This window comes from Cydia splendana, chromosome Z (genome assembly GCF_910591565.1).
Source record: "Cydia splendana chromosome Z, ilCydSple1.2, whole genome shotgun sequence".
NCBI lineage: Eukaryota > Metazoa > Arthropoda > Insecta > Lepidoptera > Tortricidae > Cydia > Cydia splendana.
In genome coordinates, this window is record NC_085987.1 from 3,669,583 (window position 1) to 3,688,108 (window position 18,526).

General features: G+C 35.9%; 1 protein-coding gene across 1 annotated transcript in view; it reads right to left on the reverse strand.

The window, feature by feature from the left end:
- LOC134804308 (neurogenic locus Notch protein) overlaps nucleotides 1-18,526 on the reverse strand; it is a 159,501-nt gene that overhangs the window by 69,273 nt on the left and 71,702 nt on the right. The gene's annotated exons all lie outside the window — the stretch shown is intronic.

The window sequence follows — 18,526 nt, forward strand, 5'->3', positions numbered from 1 at the left end:
CGTTGCATCTCTAATAGATAATCACTTCCGAACCTCGGTGCTGATGACGTGAAGAAGTATAATATTAAAACTTGTTGGTTGTTGGGGTAGAAGATTTCCATCAAACCAAAATAAAATAGAGTTAGACCAAGAAAAGTGTAATTTTATACGTCAAACTTTTATGTGTAAATGACGTATGTATAAATAAAAATATCACTTGCACTGCATATGCTATCAATATCGTTGCAGACATTTCTTGGTCTAGTCTAACTCTAAACATTTACAAAACCCCCTTACATAAAATCATCTCTTAGTCAAGTCTGTTTTGAGTTTGAGACTACTACGGCACAGATAATAAAACCTAGGTTTAGTGGTCTGTGGACAACGGTTTTGAAAACATATAAAGAGAATTCAAATTTTGAATTTCGAATGTTTTTATGCACAGCTAAACAGTTCTATAGACTCGCTAACATCTAACAACAACGTTATCGCGTTAGTATTAAGGTTCAATATCGAATAAATCTAGTGTAATGCACGTGTATGCAACTTGATATACTTGTTGTGGAGATCTCAAATTCTCAATGAACCTTTTGTCTCATTGTATACCGTCTTATCGATTCATCTATATATAACACACATATAGATTTGGTTATTTGATAAACTAACTGTGAGTTTTATCGAAAAAGTATTGGTTGCAATCGGTTTAAAAGAAAATTATTATTATTAGCTCAAATAGGAGGAAGACAGGACTATAACTTTCTTCGTGTGATAGTAATAAGAGCAGCGAAACACAAATGCCATCATTTATTTTATAAACTAAATCTAATCTAACTTGTATAATGGGTCATCATAAAATCGAAAAATAAAATTAACGAAGCGGCATAGGTGTGGTAAATATACAATAAATTGTTCCAGAGAGGAAAACGGGGACTACATTTGCATGGAGAAGCGATCGCGCGTCCACTTTCCTCCCAATTGTACACAAAGGCGTTTAAAAAGATCGTAAGTCCGAGGACGCGTTAATATCAGGATGGCCGTTCCGTAGTGATTTCGGTGCGAGGCGCGCGCGCAACCGTTCCCACGCGCTCACGCACACAGGCGGAGGCTTGGGTGTGTGCGTGCGCGGCTGCGCGGGCCATAGAGTAGTTGGGTTGTGGATAGTTTAGTAGTTGATGCAATGTAGATTTTTTAAAGAATGAGACCAGGATGTTTTTTCTGTAAGATTGGTCGGTTTCTGTGTTGATTTAAAATTAAATTGCTCCTGGTTGTGCATGATAATATCAATTGTTGATAGTTAATAAATTAAGAATTTGAATAATAACGACCTGGAATTTTTGATAAATTTCATTGGTACAAAGTCTCGATTAATGCAATCTTCGTCGAAGTGCTAGAGTTACACCAAAACAAGTCTGCAACGATTTTCATAGCACACGCAGTGCAAGTGTTATTTTAAACGTCAAACTTCTATGAAATTATGACGTATAAATAACACTTTCACTGCGTATGCTATCAAAAGCGCTGGAGATATTTCTTGGGCTAACTAACCTCTAATATCGTTTTGCCAGTCTATTTCCCTAATCTATGGCACCCGCACGCCAGCATCCGCCGTCCCATTCAGTGGATGACATGGACTGATTTCGATACCAAGGTGAAGTTGGCAATACGACTAATACGAAACGTCAAATTTGTACCGCTCGTGTAAGGGACTTACGACCTTTTGGTGTGAAGACAATGAGTTGAGTTGATAAATGGTGAATTTACAAGGCCAATAAGTAGCGCTTAAGCCCTTTTGGGATTAGTGGGTTTAGCAATGAGTATTTGACGACATACATACTGGCGTCGACAAAGATTAGAGACATTTCTGTAGTGAACATTTTTTTTAGAAAACGGCGTCCTAGCCTAGTCGGTAGTGATCCTGCCTAAGAAGCTGGAGGTTCCGGGTTGGAATCCTGGTAAGTTTTTGTGTGTTTATCATGGACAATACAATAAAAGTGAACGATTTGTGTACATATATTATCCCGTTTCACTTATTTGAGTCTCAAGTAAAAGTAAACAATGTATCCCGACTATTATAGTGCACCGCCTAAATTAGCAACTTTGCGATGGCAGGGAGGAAGCGAATTGAGCATACAATAAAATGTATGAACCAAATACACTGTATTTTAGCAAATCAAGCAAAATACCTTGAAGAAACTTTTTGGCCAATCCTGTTGGCTGTTGAGTACGAAAAAAAAAAACATTCGGTAGACATTTTTTTACAAGTTTAACTTGCATGACCATGACTGTGTATTAATAGTTTTACAATTGGAGTTATATCGACCGGGACATGAACCGTGATTGATTACCTTTTGTATTGTTTTCGAGCTCCCGATATTTCGACGCAGTTACATGCATACGTCGAAATATCGGGAGCTCTAAAACATACAAAAGGTAATCACGGTTCATAATCATATCACGGTTCATAATCATATCCCGGTCGATATAAGTCTACTGAAACTAACCGTGCATCATTCAAAACTGTTATAGTTTTACAATAGTTTCAATCTTTTGTGCTATAATAAGTACATTCGGCAACCAACGCTTAGGAAAGCACATTTAAAGCGTCAATTTATGCCAAATTATCTCCCGTTATTCAAACACAGCCTTGACTTTACCGCCAATCGATCTGTCAAGTGATAAGGAGAGATATACATCTTGATTGTGCTATCTCTCTCTGCATCGGAGGTTCTTTGGACGTTGCGCTTTTTCAAAATCTACGCTTTATTGAAGGTGTAGTGACCTTCATGAGCTTTTTTTTCGCGCAATGGGAAACACTTTTGATAAATTATATTAATGTTGTAAACAGTCTTTAAAAGCATACCTTTCAGTAGTAATGACATTACTATGTCAGCCAAGTGATTGAAACGATATAGGTATATGTCGGCGGCCGATCGTAAAATAGGCAGATGATGAAATTCCTATAGGCATATCGTGAAACGTGAAAATAATTGTCTCCATCCTTGAGTAAACGGCTCCTATTTCTGGATAGTTTGCCCTTCGGGCGACTAAAGCGACCCGAACCTATCCTGCATCCTGCCTCTCTATTGGTTTAATGTGACCAGAGTTAGACCAAGAAAAGTCTGCAACGATTTTGATAGCACACAGAATGCAAGTGTTATTTTAAACGTCAAACTTCTATTAAATTATGACGAAATAACACTTGCGTGTGCTATCAAAATCGTTGCAGACTTGTCTTGGTCTAGCTCTACCGTCAAAACATTACACGGAAACTTTATGATCCTTTTAACACAAGCCAAGTTGAGCTAACTGTGTAAGTTTGCCCCATAATACACACAGATGAAGTGCATAATTATTTTCCATCGTATTTTCACGGAAACGTACGAACGTGTCTTGCTATTACAGTCCGTCTAGGTACAAAAAGTACTGAGGTTGAATAAAAGTAGTAGACAGTTGTATATTATAAAATTGTTGATGTATTGTTATTATTTTTGCTTGTATGTAAATTCAATGTTGACGTGTAAAAGTGCCCTTGTGGCCTATTTGCTGAATAAATGTTGAAGTTTAAGTAGCATGACAAATACGAACGTTTCCGAGAAATTACGATGGAAAACAATTATGCACTACATCTGTATCTAGATATTAATTAATTCATATGTAAATCAACACAATATCGGCAATTGATTCTCTTGATTCTATAAACTATTTAAAAACGAATACTACTTATTCAATCTAAACTTATTCCGTGTCCCAATCGCCAAGTAGAAGTTGGTGTTAAATACACTATTTATTCAAATGCGACATTAGTTCGGGGTATATCTATCTAAGTATCCACGATATCCTACGGAGAGTCGTGGGTTGCATTCTGATGATCTGATGGGATTTGGTGAACAGATGGTCTGGTACAAGTTAAAACCGTAAACGACTACAACAATAACAGATGTAGTGCATAGTTATTTTATTTCGTATTTTCACGAAACCTTCGAACGTGTTTTGCTATTTCAGTCAGTCTCGGTACAAAAAGTACTGAGGTTGACTGAAGTAGCATGACAAATACGAACGTTTCCGAGAAATTACGATGGAAAACAATTATGCACTACATTTGTACAACGTCAATTTTTATCTAGTGGTGTTGGCATTATTTCCGAGAAACACAAAAGATAAATAAACTCATTAACCCCATATAATGTAAATATATCACATACCTCATTCCGAATCCCTCCCTATCCAAACGTGCGCAAAAATATTTTGGTACCTACTTGCGGCATTACCGCGCTGGATGCCAAGAGATATTTGTTGGAGTATGTAGGAGCCTGAAGGGGATCGCAACTCTTATTATAGTGTAGTAAATAAAGGTAGTGGACCCCGCAGTAATTCCTCAGCCAGAAAAAACTTTACAGTATGATAAAGTATCAATAAATAAAAAGCATTGTATAAATTTCCAAAGAATAATAATAATAGAATTAAAGTAAATACCTAAAGTCTTATATCGTTAATATCTTTTTACGGAAAAATGCTCCGTTCAAACTTTCTTCACCAAATTTTTTGGCGTGTCTTGGACCGGAAAATTGCTCAGTCTAATTTTTTCACTGGAATGCCATTTTATTGCTGTTTTATACCTACAAAATGAAAATCTAAAAATTTTCCACTCTCAGTTTTTAATAGTTCTATAATACATACATTTCGATACGCATTTTTTTTGGATTTTTTTACCCACTGCGCCAAATTATATTCTAAGATCATATAAGAAGAAAAAAATGACAGAGCAATTTTCCGATGAAAATGAGCGTCAAAAAAAGGAAGTATCATAAAAAATTCTATATTCTCATGTTTGACAAAACTTTTAGATTTTTTTCTAGTATCACATACTGATACAAATAACTTATTTTGTAAAATAATTTTGGACTGAGGAATTACTCGGTTCAATATATAATCAGATTGTTAGGTTAGGAGTGTTTTTTTTTTGATATTTATAATGTTAGTCTCGGCTCATACTATACAATAACCAAGCTAAATTTCATCGACTGAGAAATTAATGCATGGGTCTCCATACAACAACTTGCTTCATTTACTACACTATTAAGCAAACTATGTCCCATGTGTCTCTGACCAACTATTTTGTTTCCGAGCGCCATGTGTCTTTGCATCGTTTACGAAAATTTACAGTTTACTTTGTGGACGTTGTAAAACAGATCGTTTCGTACCTGTAATACGGCCACTTAAGCACCAAAATTTTTTAAAGGAAACTCAACTTTATTATTTTTAGTTAAGATTGAATCTCCAATAATCATAAATTTTGAGATGTGGCCGTAATGCAGACAGGCGGCGAGATGAAGTGTTACCCGCTTCCCGCTCTTGCCTTGAACGGGAGCCGCTAAAAGGCGTTAATACGGAGCCAACGACCGATTACCCGGCTCGTCTGAACACGCCAGAGAGAATTAATAAGAAAACTGACGCTGTCTTACACTTTTAAACGGGATATTGTAGGTTTAGTGTTTAAACCATAGTCTACAACTATGACTACACTAGTGTAGTATACATGTACTACATGGAGGCGATCAGTTGAGAAGGAGGCTAGCTCAACTGGACTAGGCTAGAAAGAGGTGGAAGTAGCCGCCCAAGATCGCGACAGATGGAGGATTCTTCTGCGAGCCCTGTCCCTAATGAGGGATAACAGGAATGCATCACTCGATAGAAACATACATAAAAAAAAAAAAAAAAAAAAAACGTAGCCACAACCGAATACAGAACCTCCTCCTTCTATGAATTTGAAGTCGGTTAAAAAATCACGAAACCGTGTCTAATGTTCATTTATTTTATTGATATAGACCCATTTTTAGATCCATGAACACTTAAATTAAAAAGTTTTCCAATGCTAGTACAGGTACGCTCTTATTCTCTTAACAATAAAGTCGCGTCAAGATAATTTTGAACACCTGGCCCGCTAAGCAACTTCTACTGCTGACTGTACATAGTTGAAAGATGGTTGAAAGGCGTTAAAGTATGATACGACACTTTTTTACCTCCTATGAGGTCTGTACGGTACGTGTTTGGCTTCTCGCCACTTGGCCATTACCCGGCACTCGACTAAAAAAGCATGAATTTAAATAAACATCATCGGATACCGATTCAACTTCATCACCGAGTGTTTACTTAGTAACACTCCGTTTGAAAAAATCGATTTTAAACGCACGCCACTCAACAATCGATACTAAGTCTTATTTCGAATCGAGAACGAGTCAGTTTTCGTTTACAAAAAAATCTTCACGGATGTATATGCATTAACAATCTCAACTGTACTCTATTGCTTACAAGTTAAGGTTGTAATTTAAATGCAAGGACGTTGTTTGGTTTTCGAACAATGACATCCGCTGCAGTGTCAACTGAGAATTTTGGGACAAACGAAAACAAGATACTGTGGGACGGAACGAAAAGGAAGATGTGATGCAATTCAAATTTGGAATCTGAGATAAGTTTGGTCTTTTATGGTGGCAGTTTCGAGTATTGAAACTAAACGGGTATATTGGAGTAAAAAGAACCTTCATTGGTATAAGTTTTGTTTTTACAATTATGCCATGGATGCGAGTCCTTTAAGCCAAGTTTATACGTTCTTATTGAAGGGTTTGGCCTTCTGATTTTGAAGTTACTAAGAAACAATTTATCCCGAAGGCTGCGAGTTAAATAAGGCTTTGTTTAAGTTCCAACATGTTATTAAGCCACGCCCTGATGGATGGTAGGGTCAGGGAACTTTGCGTGTGTAATTGTTGAAAGCATTTCGAAAGTCCGATTATGTGCCTGGTTCAATGCCTGAAGTTTTTTAGAATTCAGGAACATATCGTGTAATCGTTGAGTTGGCCGGTTTAAGCGTAAACTAAAGAAAATCAAAGGTTTTTGAAACTGTATATCTTAATATTGTTGTAGTCGTCGAAATTTGTACCTAATTAAATTAAAAAAGTCTTAAAATGAAAAACGGGAGTGACTTAAGAGCCAACGGGAGTGGTCATTTCTCCATACAAACGTACTCCTCGTTTTGCTCCGTGGTTTTGGAAGCTAGAGCAATGATTTTTTCAACACAGATTAATATTGTCAATATCTGTGTCGGACCGTTTTGCTTTTTTTGATATTTTTGTTTTTTAAGGCGCTAGAGCCCTTCAAAAATGGCCAAATTGACCTAATTGACTATGCCGCAATGAGAGGCGTGGCATTCAAAACTGATATCAATTAGCCAAAAAAGCAAAACGGTCCGACACAGATAATTTCATAATCATTTAGATTTCCAAATTTGGTTACGATTGGTTAAGTTTTGGAGGAGGAAACAGAGGAGTACGAAACCTCGATTTTTGAGATTTTTACGCAGGATTTTTCGCCTTGTCCTTATCGCACTACTTTTAGGTGCCGCTTCCGTTAGCGAGACGGGTATATTTACCTAAAATATTTAAAACTCAGCTCCTGTTTCGTCTTAAGTGATTATTGTAAAAGTTGCCAAGACAAATACAATTTAGATTTGTCAAAATAAAGAATTAAAGATTTAAATTAGATTGGAATGAGAGACCTTTTTATAGGCCTCTGGGCGGCTAGAGGTCTGGGTGGGCGGCACAGAAAGACAAAAGCTGTTTTCTTCTCAATTTAGTACCGCTTAATACCTAAAAGTTAATACATCAAAGAACCAACCTATTACGCAACTACTAAAAACTGTTGTCAGACCCAAATACCTCGTTGACTGGCCTAACCATCCATTAGGATTCAGCTCGCAAAGCATCCGGATCGTTGGGTCTGATTGACTGGACCACAAGTCACAACTTACATTCTAACCTACGCAATTTCGTATCTCAAAATCATTTGCCATTTCAAAACCAACCTTAGCATTAAGGAGTACAATTGACAATGTACTGGCAAATTTCAACGAGATACGTAATTTGGAAGTAAATGCGCGTACGCATAAGTTACAATTAGTCTGTAAGCTGGACGGTTGGCTACAAATTGTAGTTTACAGAGTTTCCTTTGAGTTGTCGCGGTTGAAGTAAAGGTATTCGTTGAATTAAATACTAATTGGGAGGTATTTAATAGATTTTAAATTCTGAAAGTTTAACATTCACAGATTATCTAGCCTCGTCCACCATACTAATTATTTGAAAAATTTACGAGACAAATGAAATGCTACTTTTTCTTCATCTTAAGAGCCACTTGCACCATTCCACTAACCCAAGGTTAACCGGTTAAACATGCAGTTACCATGGTTACCAGTATAATTTGACACTGGGTTAACGGTTTAACCGCTTAACCCCGGGTTAGTGGCGCTTAATGTATGTAACATTCGGCGTCACGAGGCTAGGTAAGCGGAACTACGGAATATTGTGATTATTATTTAGACGTGTTCCATTGCTATTTTACTTTCATATTACCTAGTTTATTTCTTTCCAATCGACACTGTCAATAGTAATGTACTTCAAGTTAATCACATTTTTACACGACTGCCCAAAAAAAAAGGAGTGTACTTATTATTTTTACTAATAGCTTCTGGTCTATAAAATACATCAGCAATAAAGTTCAAGTAGATATAGGTTTTGTATTTAATATTTAAAGCTCGATTTTATAATGAATGATATCTAAGAGACTTTTTAGGTTATATTCTGTGATTTAATCAAACTGAAATTAAACTTCTTTTTAAAACAAGAACAGAGATATTAACGTACCTACGTTAAAAGTTAATTAACACAGTTGAAACGTAACGTAGGTACTGTTATATATCGTCTCGGGGCCATAACTGTCATAAGGTCGTATCTGCAAGATGTATCGACAAACATAAGCCCTTCAGAGCCCTAAACGCAAAATTGTAATTTTTTTAGAGAATTTTCACACGTTTTAGGGCAAATTCCATGAAAAAAAACCACACGAAACTAGACTATATTTGCAAGGGAAGATTCCAAATATAATCTTAAAAGGTTAAAGTTGGCTGCATAGAAATATTCTCATACAGTACTAGTGCGGGAAAGTAGCACTTTCCGTGCGTATGTTAAAAGTTTAAAAGGCCATATGTACTGTAAAACGTTGTACTATACACGTGCGAATAGGTAATTCGCAACTCGTGTCGATTTAAAACACTCCCTTCGGTCATGTTTTAATTTATCGCCACTCATTTCGAATTTCCTTTTTTCCGCACTTGTATCGTAAATAACTATTGTATACGCGGCGGATAACGGCCATCAGCCATCTCACTTTTTAATTTTTTGGCAGCTTGGCCGGTCGATTTTCGAACTCGCAAATGTTGCTCGGCCTGGGTGTCTAGGACTTGCAACACGGCTGCAATTTGTATGGAAACTGTGCAGGCGGCGTGCAGTCTGCGTGCGGTTATCATATATAGCTCCGCGTTGCAGTCCGTCTGTACCGGCCCTTACAGTTTATACTGCGCTTAAACTCCAACGTCAATGTACTGCACCGAACCAAATAATATAATTTCTATTGGTTTTTGTGATAGCCGCGACGTGACGGTGGACAAAAACCCATGGGATTGGCGCGGGCGGCGGACCGAGACCGTTTGCTCGCTTTATCCACGCACGAACCGCCGGCATGAGATCGGCTGAGATTACAAACCAGGATTCACTGTACAGTCGGAAGAAGTACAGTCTTTATAACAAGATTGAAGAATGAGCTATCATAGCGACATAAGGGGGTTTTCAGAAAAAAATGTACCATTAACTTTTTTTCGAAAAGCCATCAACTTTTGAGTTATTTAGACCCTATTTAGACTCAGAATCACGAGTGCTATTGAATGAGACAAAGAAAACAAGTGTTTCATACAAATTTTGGGTGTCAGTTTTGTAATTTTTGTGGGACACATTTTTTTTTCTTTTTAAATCGATAGTCCTCGTGATTCTGAGTAGAAATAAACCAAAGTTGATGGATATTCGAAAAATAAGGAAATGGTACACTTTTAAGTGAAAATGCCCAATTTTCAAGTTTCAAGCCTTTTTGAACACTATTATTTACTCATTTAAAATTCAATTAACAAGTTGCACGTACATACTATACACTTGAGCTTAGAAATAATAGCGGTCGCTCACCCAAACTTAACATAATTATCCATGCTGGTGGTGAAACGTTGAACTAACATCGCCGTCTACTAATTAGTATAGGTAGGCACCTGAAGCTTAACAGGCAGCGCCATTTCCAACGGTATTTATAATTTCGTCCGGTGACAACGTTATCAAATATGTTTAAAAAATATTGAAGTTATATTAATTCTCGCCAATTATATGATGCTATCAGCGATGGCACCGGTAAAATGATGTTGGCAGTAGCATATGTAAATTGAATTGATGATCGAATGACGAAATAGGGGGTCAGAGGTCAGAGAGAGATGACATGATAGCTGTTGGATAACTGATGGATGGATTATCGATGTACAGTTTTGTTTTCAAAAATATAAATTTGAATATTATATCTCTCACGTCAAATGATGGTCACTATGATAGTACCTTCAAGTCTCTTTTGGTTGGGTCTAATTTAAAAAGTAATTGAAGAAATATGTTATACCGTATTTTTATTACTTAATTGTTACATTTCTTAATAAATAATTGTGCAAAACTACCAAAAAATGCCTACCAAAATTTAATGTGACAGCTACTCCATATAAAAATGAACTGTCATAGGGACCATCACTCGACGCGAGAGGTATACTTATTGATTAAATCTAAAAACTAAGGTTAACCGTGAATGTTGATTTGAGGGAATAAAGTCGCATCTGAATCTGGACATAATAATGCACAATCAGTAAAGGGGCCCACTGATTAACAGTCCGCCGGACGGTATCGGCCTGTCAGAACAAAATTTTGACAGTTCCGAACATCATCATAATCAGTGGGCCCCTTAAGGTTTCTAGAGTCAGACCAAGACAAGTCAAGTCATACGTCATAATTTCATAGAAGTTTGACGTTTAAAATAACACTTGCACTGCGTGTGCTTTCAAAATCGTTGCAGACTTGTCTTGGTCTAACTCTACAGGTTTTGTGGGCTGAATGGCAGTAACTAAATACAAGACTAGACTATATATTTGTAAGAATGTCATCGAACCTCAAATCATTTCAAATACAAGTACATACCGGGTGTGGCCTGTAACACGAGCAAAGAATTAAAACATAGATTGTACTCATCAAACCGTGACACTTTTGTTCAACAACTTTTAAAAATTATGAAGTATTTAGACTCCCTATTTTTCATACAAAATAAATATTATCTTCAATGGACGCCATCGCCATGCCATATCATTGTGATTGACGTTGCTTGTCACGCCTTAAACATAACAAAATTCGCAATACATTGCGTCTTAGAATAAACTTTAAAGTGTATTAAAAATCAAACCACAAGTTATTTTTTAAAAGTAGCTGAACAAATGTTGGTCAGTATGAGGAGTACAGCCTACAGTTTAATTTTTTGCTCGTGTTACAGGCCACACCCGGTATATACTTACATATGTATTATATTATAATACAGATACGCCCTTTGCAATCTCAAAGCCACTTTCGGAAACAATACGTCTACAACTGAATAGGTCATGTTTTGTTTCAAAGTCCATTCAACTATTTTATTAATGGTTTTGGACCCAATTAGACACTAACAACTAAGCATACTAGAAAACAATATTGATCATCAAGATCTGAGCCTTATTGCTTTAAAATAAAGTTGTTTTTGGCTTGGTTTCATCTCAGTAGTAAAGCACGCGATTTCACTTCTGTCTTCATTTATTATAGGTATGGACAATGTATGCATCATTAATATTTGGACCATTCTACCTTTGTGGAGCCGCGTGTACTGAATTGATAATGCATTTTAAACTTTAAGGTTAAGACCGTAAAGGTGTGATTGCCTTATTTCGGCTGTACGGTAGTATTACTTAGAGACGGACACAAAAAGTAGGGGTTATTAACTGTAAAATTTGCCTAGCTGGACTTTGAGGTAGGTATCTCTAACTAGTATCATTTTAGCATTTTTAGTATCTGGGTTTAACGTGTAATAATAATGTTAATTATTCGGGCAATGCATGTGTAACAGCACGCAATCAACTGATTAATTTAAAATTAACGACATCGATAAAACTATTAGGCATCCAACACTGAAAATGTTTAAGCGCTGCACAGACCATCAAGCGTGCTTGACAAGCAATGGGCTTAAAAATCGCGATTGATCGTACCTAGCTTAAATAGTTTGTTAAGCGCAGTTACAATAGAGGATTGAAAGCGCTTGACAAAACTGTATGGTGTAGAGTTTGTAGAGGGTCAATAGAGAGTACTCTCTCCAGGCGCTGTTGTTCCGGGGGGGCGAAGTCTAATCTGACATTCGGAACTCTGCAAGCGCAATGTAGGGAATGCTAACGCCATCTGTTAGAATCTTGTGACAGGAGACGCTACAAATTCAATGACTTGAAATTGTATCACACTTCAAGCAATCTTGTCAATCACGTAAACTAACGTCGGGTATAGTGCGACACAAAATAGAAGAAATTAAATAAAATGGAACCAAAAAAATTCCATACTACTAGTAAATTGTTGCCATGCTTAAGGGGCCGGTATATGACGTTTTCGATTTAGACCTCACTTTGTAACCATAATTGTTCAATAAATGTTTGATGATTGCATTAAATTACACGTAAATTTATTCACGAAGAAACCGTGTACCGACTCTTTATGCCATTATATTTTTAATTTGCTGTTATTCTCTACAAATCGACACTAAAAGTATCAAAAAATCAAAATATGGAGTTCCGTTTGAGACAGAAGCAAAACAATTTTGTCTTTGACAGTAATTGAATTATTGTATGATTTTGGAAGCTAGATAATTCAGCTACCAATTTATTATCGATTTATATTTTTACTCACAAAGACAACACAGAAATTCAATCTCAAATGTAAACTTTCGAACAATTTCCATACATTGACGACATCACTCAAGATTCTTCTTCAAGTCAGATGCCCGTTGGGGCTACACCGGAGCACACGTGTACTTCTTCAAATGAAAATGACAGCTTGATTTTCTTGCTTTTGACAATTATATTGACATTAAATCATATACGCACACGAGAAAGCATACCAGTAGATAAAATGTATTTCAAAAAATAGGGTACATAAATATCAGCTCGCGTCTCATTTAAATTTCATTTGCTGTTATTTACGGGTCATTATTGTTGAAAACCGCAGTAAACTATCTTAAAATAATACGATTACAGTCGAATTTAAGTATTATCTTCCTTCAAAACTCGCTTAAAATGAAAAAAGTTTAAAGACTCATCTTTACTGATTGGGATCAATTTTTATTATGCTGGTATCATTTTGCGTCATTTTAAAAACGTATTTGACTTCTGTATGTCAATGAATTTTGATGACAACTGTAATCTTGTATTATATTATAGAACTTTTATATTAAAATATTGCCTATTAACAGTCTTGTAACTAGATCTGTAATACCATGGATTGCGACGAATAAATTATTATGATTATGCCGTTCGTTCCGTCTATATGTATAATGCGTGTACGTGCTGTTCTCTGAAAATCTTCAAGAAAAAATAAAGGCTAGACCAGCACTAAGTACTAGCAAGTTTTTGCGGCTTTGGAGACCGAGATGAAGCTTACAGGCCAATAGCGTTGTGGCCTGGTTATGAAAAATGAAAAAAATGAAAAATGTTTATTGTGTTAAACAGTACAATTTGTATACAATTAGACTTGAGTCCTCCTTGTAAGTATATGTATACCTGTATCAGGAGAACCCGCGCTTTATTAATGTATGTCCATAATTTTAATTCAGCTTAGGTATGCTATATTTTTATTAATTATTAAATATATTTATTGTTGTTTAATATTAACTATACGATAGTGTGTGTGTGTGCGTGTGTGTGTGTGTTTGTGTGTGTGTGTGTGCGTGCGTTTCAGTTTATAAGTAATTCAGTTTCATTATAATTAAGGGATTCTAACCATCTTTTTACAGTAATTTTACATTTAGATAGCGGCAAGTGATAAATTGATAGTTTATTGTTTATAGTATTATACAAGTGAGCAGATTGTGCCGTGTTTTGTCTTTTGGCAAACAAAGAACTTATTGTTATGTATACCTATGTATCGAATGTTTTATAAATTTACTATAAAAAGCAATGTTTTATTTCGATTAGGTCTACATTTTGTGCATATTGCATATCTGAAGTATTTTCGTACTAAACTTGAAACTTTCGTTGAAACTAAATAAAATAATTATTCCAAATGTACAGTCACCTGCAATTTATGTTACACAACGAAGGCCGCAAAAATATCTGACACGATCTTATTTGTAGAACCATAAGAGCATGTCACATATTTTTGCGACCTTCGAAGAGTAGGTACCGTCATTACTCATTATCATCAACTTTGCCCGCTTTTTTTTTTAAACACGAATTTCTCAAAAAATATCACATCATATGACTTTTTTTTGCTCAGCACGTCCATTGTGATCAAACGCATCAGTTTATGTGAAGAAAACATTTTTTTATCGTGTTTTTACCCATTTTTTTGCGTTTTAGAGGGCGGGCAAATAAAAAAATATCCGGGGTTTTCGCCAACATTGCCCACGTCAATTTGGTATTCAAATACAGCTCGTATATATGATGATGATGTCTAAGGATCACTTAAAGGTTTTGGGCAATCCTACCATTCCCTGTTAATAACTTAGCGATAAGTGTAAAAACTTTTAAATAAATTTGCTGGGCAATGTTGCCTACCCGTTTTTGCCCATTTCCAAATAAGGCTCGCCTAAGCATTTTACAAAGGCTAGGGTTGTCACTTTTGAGAAAATCTGTTACAATAGTTTAATGACCAAAAATATGATTTTTGTTGTGTTTTCATTCGTTAACGGGATAAAACATCTAAATAAAGGATAATAAGACAAATTAAATACAGTATATATTTATAAACTTATTTTAGTGTACAAACATAACCTTCTTTTACTTGCGAAGTTGGGTAAATTAGATGAAAGTGACAACCCTAATCCGTTTTTGGTGGTGGGCAATGTTGGTATGGATGCCAAATTACCGGATTACTTTGCCCACCGCTAAAACTTTTGTGTATTTAGGCCTTATTAGTTTAAATCTCAATAGACATAATCTATGCTTCATGTGTTATAACTGAAACCCGGAAATATTTGTCAAAGGGTTCTCAATTTTTTCTACTTGCATTCATTATTTATAAATTTTTTGCCCGCCGAAATATACCCTATATTAGACTCGCTCAAACTCAAAATTCCCAAGTCAAGTTAAGCACAAGTTTGGCATATACTTTGTCAGAAATATAACCAATTTTCTACTAAAAACAGCAGGGTGGCCATAACTATTATCAATTTTTCTACATTAACGAATTTGTTTAAAATTGTCGTTTTGGGCAAAGTTTCCCTGGAGGCAAAGTTGGCGCTAATGACGTAACATATTATTGCAGGTGACTGTACATAAATGTTTCGGTGATTTTGAGATTATTTTCCAGGTTAGTTTACTAACAATCAAGTTATGCAGATACCGATTTCGTGAACGTATAAGTAGTAAGGTACCGCTATTGTTTAGCGATACCGATTATTTTTGAAGGTAAAACTATACCGGTTGAAATATAAAGATATTAAAATTACAGCAGGGACAATCATTTTTTATAGGTGTACCTAAACCATCATTGGCCGAGCGTTAGTAAAGGTCTCCGTTTCAGCTTGGGGGCTATTCATAAATTACGTCATTTCAAATTAGGGGGGGGGGGGTCTGGACATCGGATGACGGTAGCATGAAGTAGGAGGAAATGGGGTCATTTGAAGCATGATTTTTGGATGATTATAGGGGGGGGGGGGGTCCAAAATCGTCAAAAATCGATGACGTAATTTATGGACAGCCCCTTGGGCAAAAATGCTTTTGTATGTTCTCCTTTGCAGATCACATTTCTCAACTGATTCTCGTGAAAATTTGTAAGCAGGTTCGATAGAACTATTCTGTTTCGCTTTATCCGCCAAAATGGAATTGCCACCCTGCTGAAACTTTATTTATTTAAATTCCTATTGAATGGATTTTGCACCTTATGAAAAACCGTATAGAGTAGTAAATAACATTTTACATCTGACTTAATGACATCTTGTTTTATTCGCTTTAATTGTACAAAACGCGTATCTCGACAAAGCAATAGTAGGTAGTAAAACAGTCAACAATCAAATGAATTAAATAGGTACGTCACGTGTGACATGAACAGACAAGGAAAGCAAGATTAAATGCATTGTTTCTCTTTCATATTTAAATGGAATGCTTTTACCCTCAAAGGAGGCTAGTGGTCAATACTAAACTAAAAGTCCAATCTTAAAAAAACATGATGGGTCACTGACCTGTCCCAGTAAAGTGAGGTAGTGTGCGTGAAGTGCGCTTGTGTGTGAAATGGGGTAAATTGACAGAATCTGATATTTTACCCACCGCTACCGTCGCCTTAAGCATTTTACGCTAAAAATGTGACAGTTACGTAAGAAGTGGCGCCCTCAATAATTTTCTACTATTTCTTATCGGACTATACCTGTGCTTGTCAAGCACACTCGATCGTCTACACACCACTTAAATCATTAACATGATCGTTATGACAAACGACGCCTTATAAGTGCTCAACTCTGACCTCTTGATCTCGAAACAAATCAGGCACTTTTCAGCGATCCGTCAAAAACTAATCGGTTTTAAACGTCTCAAGAGCATACTAATTTGTAAGAAGCTGATTGACTTTCGCTGGCTCTTTACATCACGTGTAAACCAGAAAAAAATATTGAACTAGGGTTTAGAAAGGACCATTAAAAACAAGAGTGATAAACGCGTTTATTATCGCACTCTAGTTACGTCGTCTCTTTCTAATACCCAAGTCTTAACCTTTAATTTAAATTTAACAACTACACATTTGTCATAATTTTGCTGAATAAGGTCGCATGTGTATTTCAAGCTTGGTGTCACTTCCGACTTTATGCTTCGGTGCACGGTTAACGAGTTTCGTGAGTGGAGCACCCATTATTTCATTAGACAGGTGATTTTTAGCCGAGTACGGCATGGGAGGGTAATGTTTTCGAAGTGAGCGAACATGTTATTACATCTGCAGATTACTATTGAATTTTAAGCTCTGCGTTTAGTAACAGCACTTCTTAAAAACTGCAATGAAAGTAAGGTGTTTATGGGTCTTTTTCGGGTCGGCCTAGTTTGGGGACCACTGTCAATTTGTTTGATGTAATGTTTTTTTGCCTCATTAAATCTTTTTCATTATATTTTTCATTTTTTTTTATTTAAGCTTGTGGACTACACTTTTTTCAGGTATGTTGATTTTTATGTTATTGCTACTCAGAATCACGAGCTCATTCGATCCTAATAATAAAAACAAGTGTCTTAAGATGTTATTGTCATTTCGTTACAATTTTTCATAGACTACTGTGTGATTGATAGTAACGGAAATGTATAGAAATAAGGGTAGCTACTTTTTTTCCTACTAGGAAGGAAAGAGCTCATGATTCTGATCAGAAATAACATAAAAAAAAACCAAATCTAAAAAAAGCGTAGTGTAGGTACTTACAACTTTTTTTATTAAATGGCCCTTATTTCATAATAAAGAAATTGATGTCACGAAAATTTAAAGGAACTTCAGAATAGCATTGCATTGAGTTTTCTTTTATTTAATATATAAGTGTTCTTTTGTAAATATTAATGTTCCATTGGTCACTGTCGTGGTGTACGGAACACGTATGACTAAACCCATTATGGCTTAGATAGTTCAGACGTGCCTCATATATCGAGATATGCGCGCATATGCTCATATACGGTATAATAACACACACTTGACACCACCTTAATACTATGAACTAGAGTTCAAGATCCTTCGGAAAAAACGCCGCATCTGACCTGTACTTTTAATCGTAAATTTTATCGCTATGGACATAAGGCCCTTTCTTCTTTAGCAGAGCGATGATTTATTTTTTCTAAATTCGTCGAGTTCTTTATTACTCATATTGTCATCAAGATGTTATGATATAAATGTAAGACAAAAGTTGGCTACGTTTTATAGTCTTGTACCGAGAAACAATTGTAGTTGCTACATTTTTTACACACATAAATGTAGTAACAGCGTTTTAAGTTAATTTTGTATCCTGTTACACAAAGTTGACACATTCTTACAAGGTAAGATAATTGACTATTTTACTAGCTCTTTATTCGTCATTCGTGTTTCTCAGAACCTTTGCTGATGCCTATCATCTGATCTTAATCTTGCAATCCTTTCAAATCAGGCGAAGTCGCCATTTTGACAGATGAATCGATACACTGATACAAATACAAGAAAACGTCTATAAGGTCGTATGTGAACTTAGGACTTTAGTTGGGACCATTAAGTCTTTTCTCGCTTGACCTACGTCTCGGTGAATGGCAAAGGCTTTTACTTAGCGACGCTGAATAAATAAATACTATTACTGAACCCAAACATGGCGATAGACCTCATTAATACAAGATGGAACAGTTTAAGGCGTAATTGACGCTTTTGTGTTACTTCCATGCGTT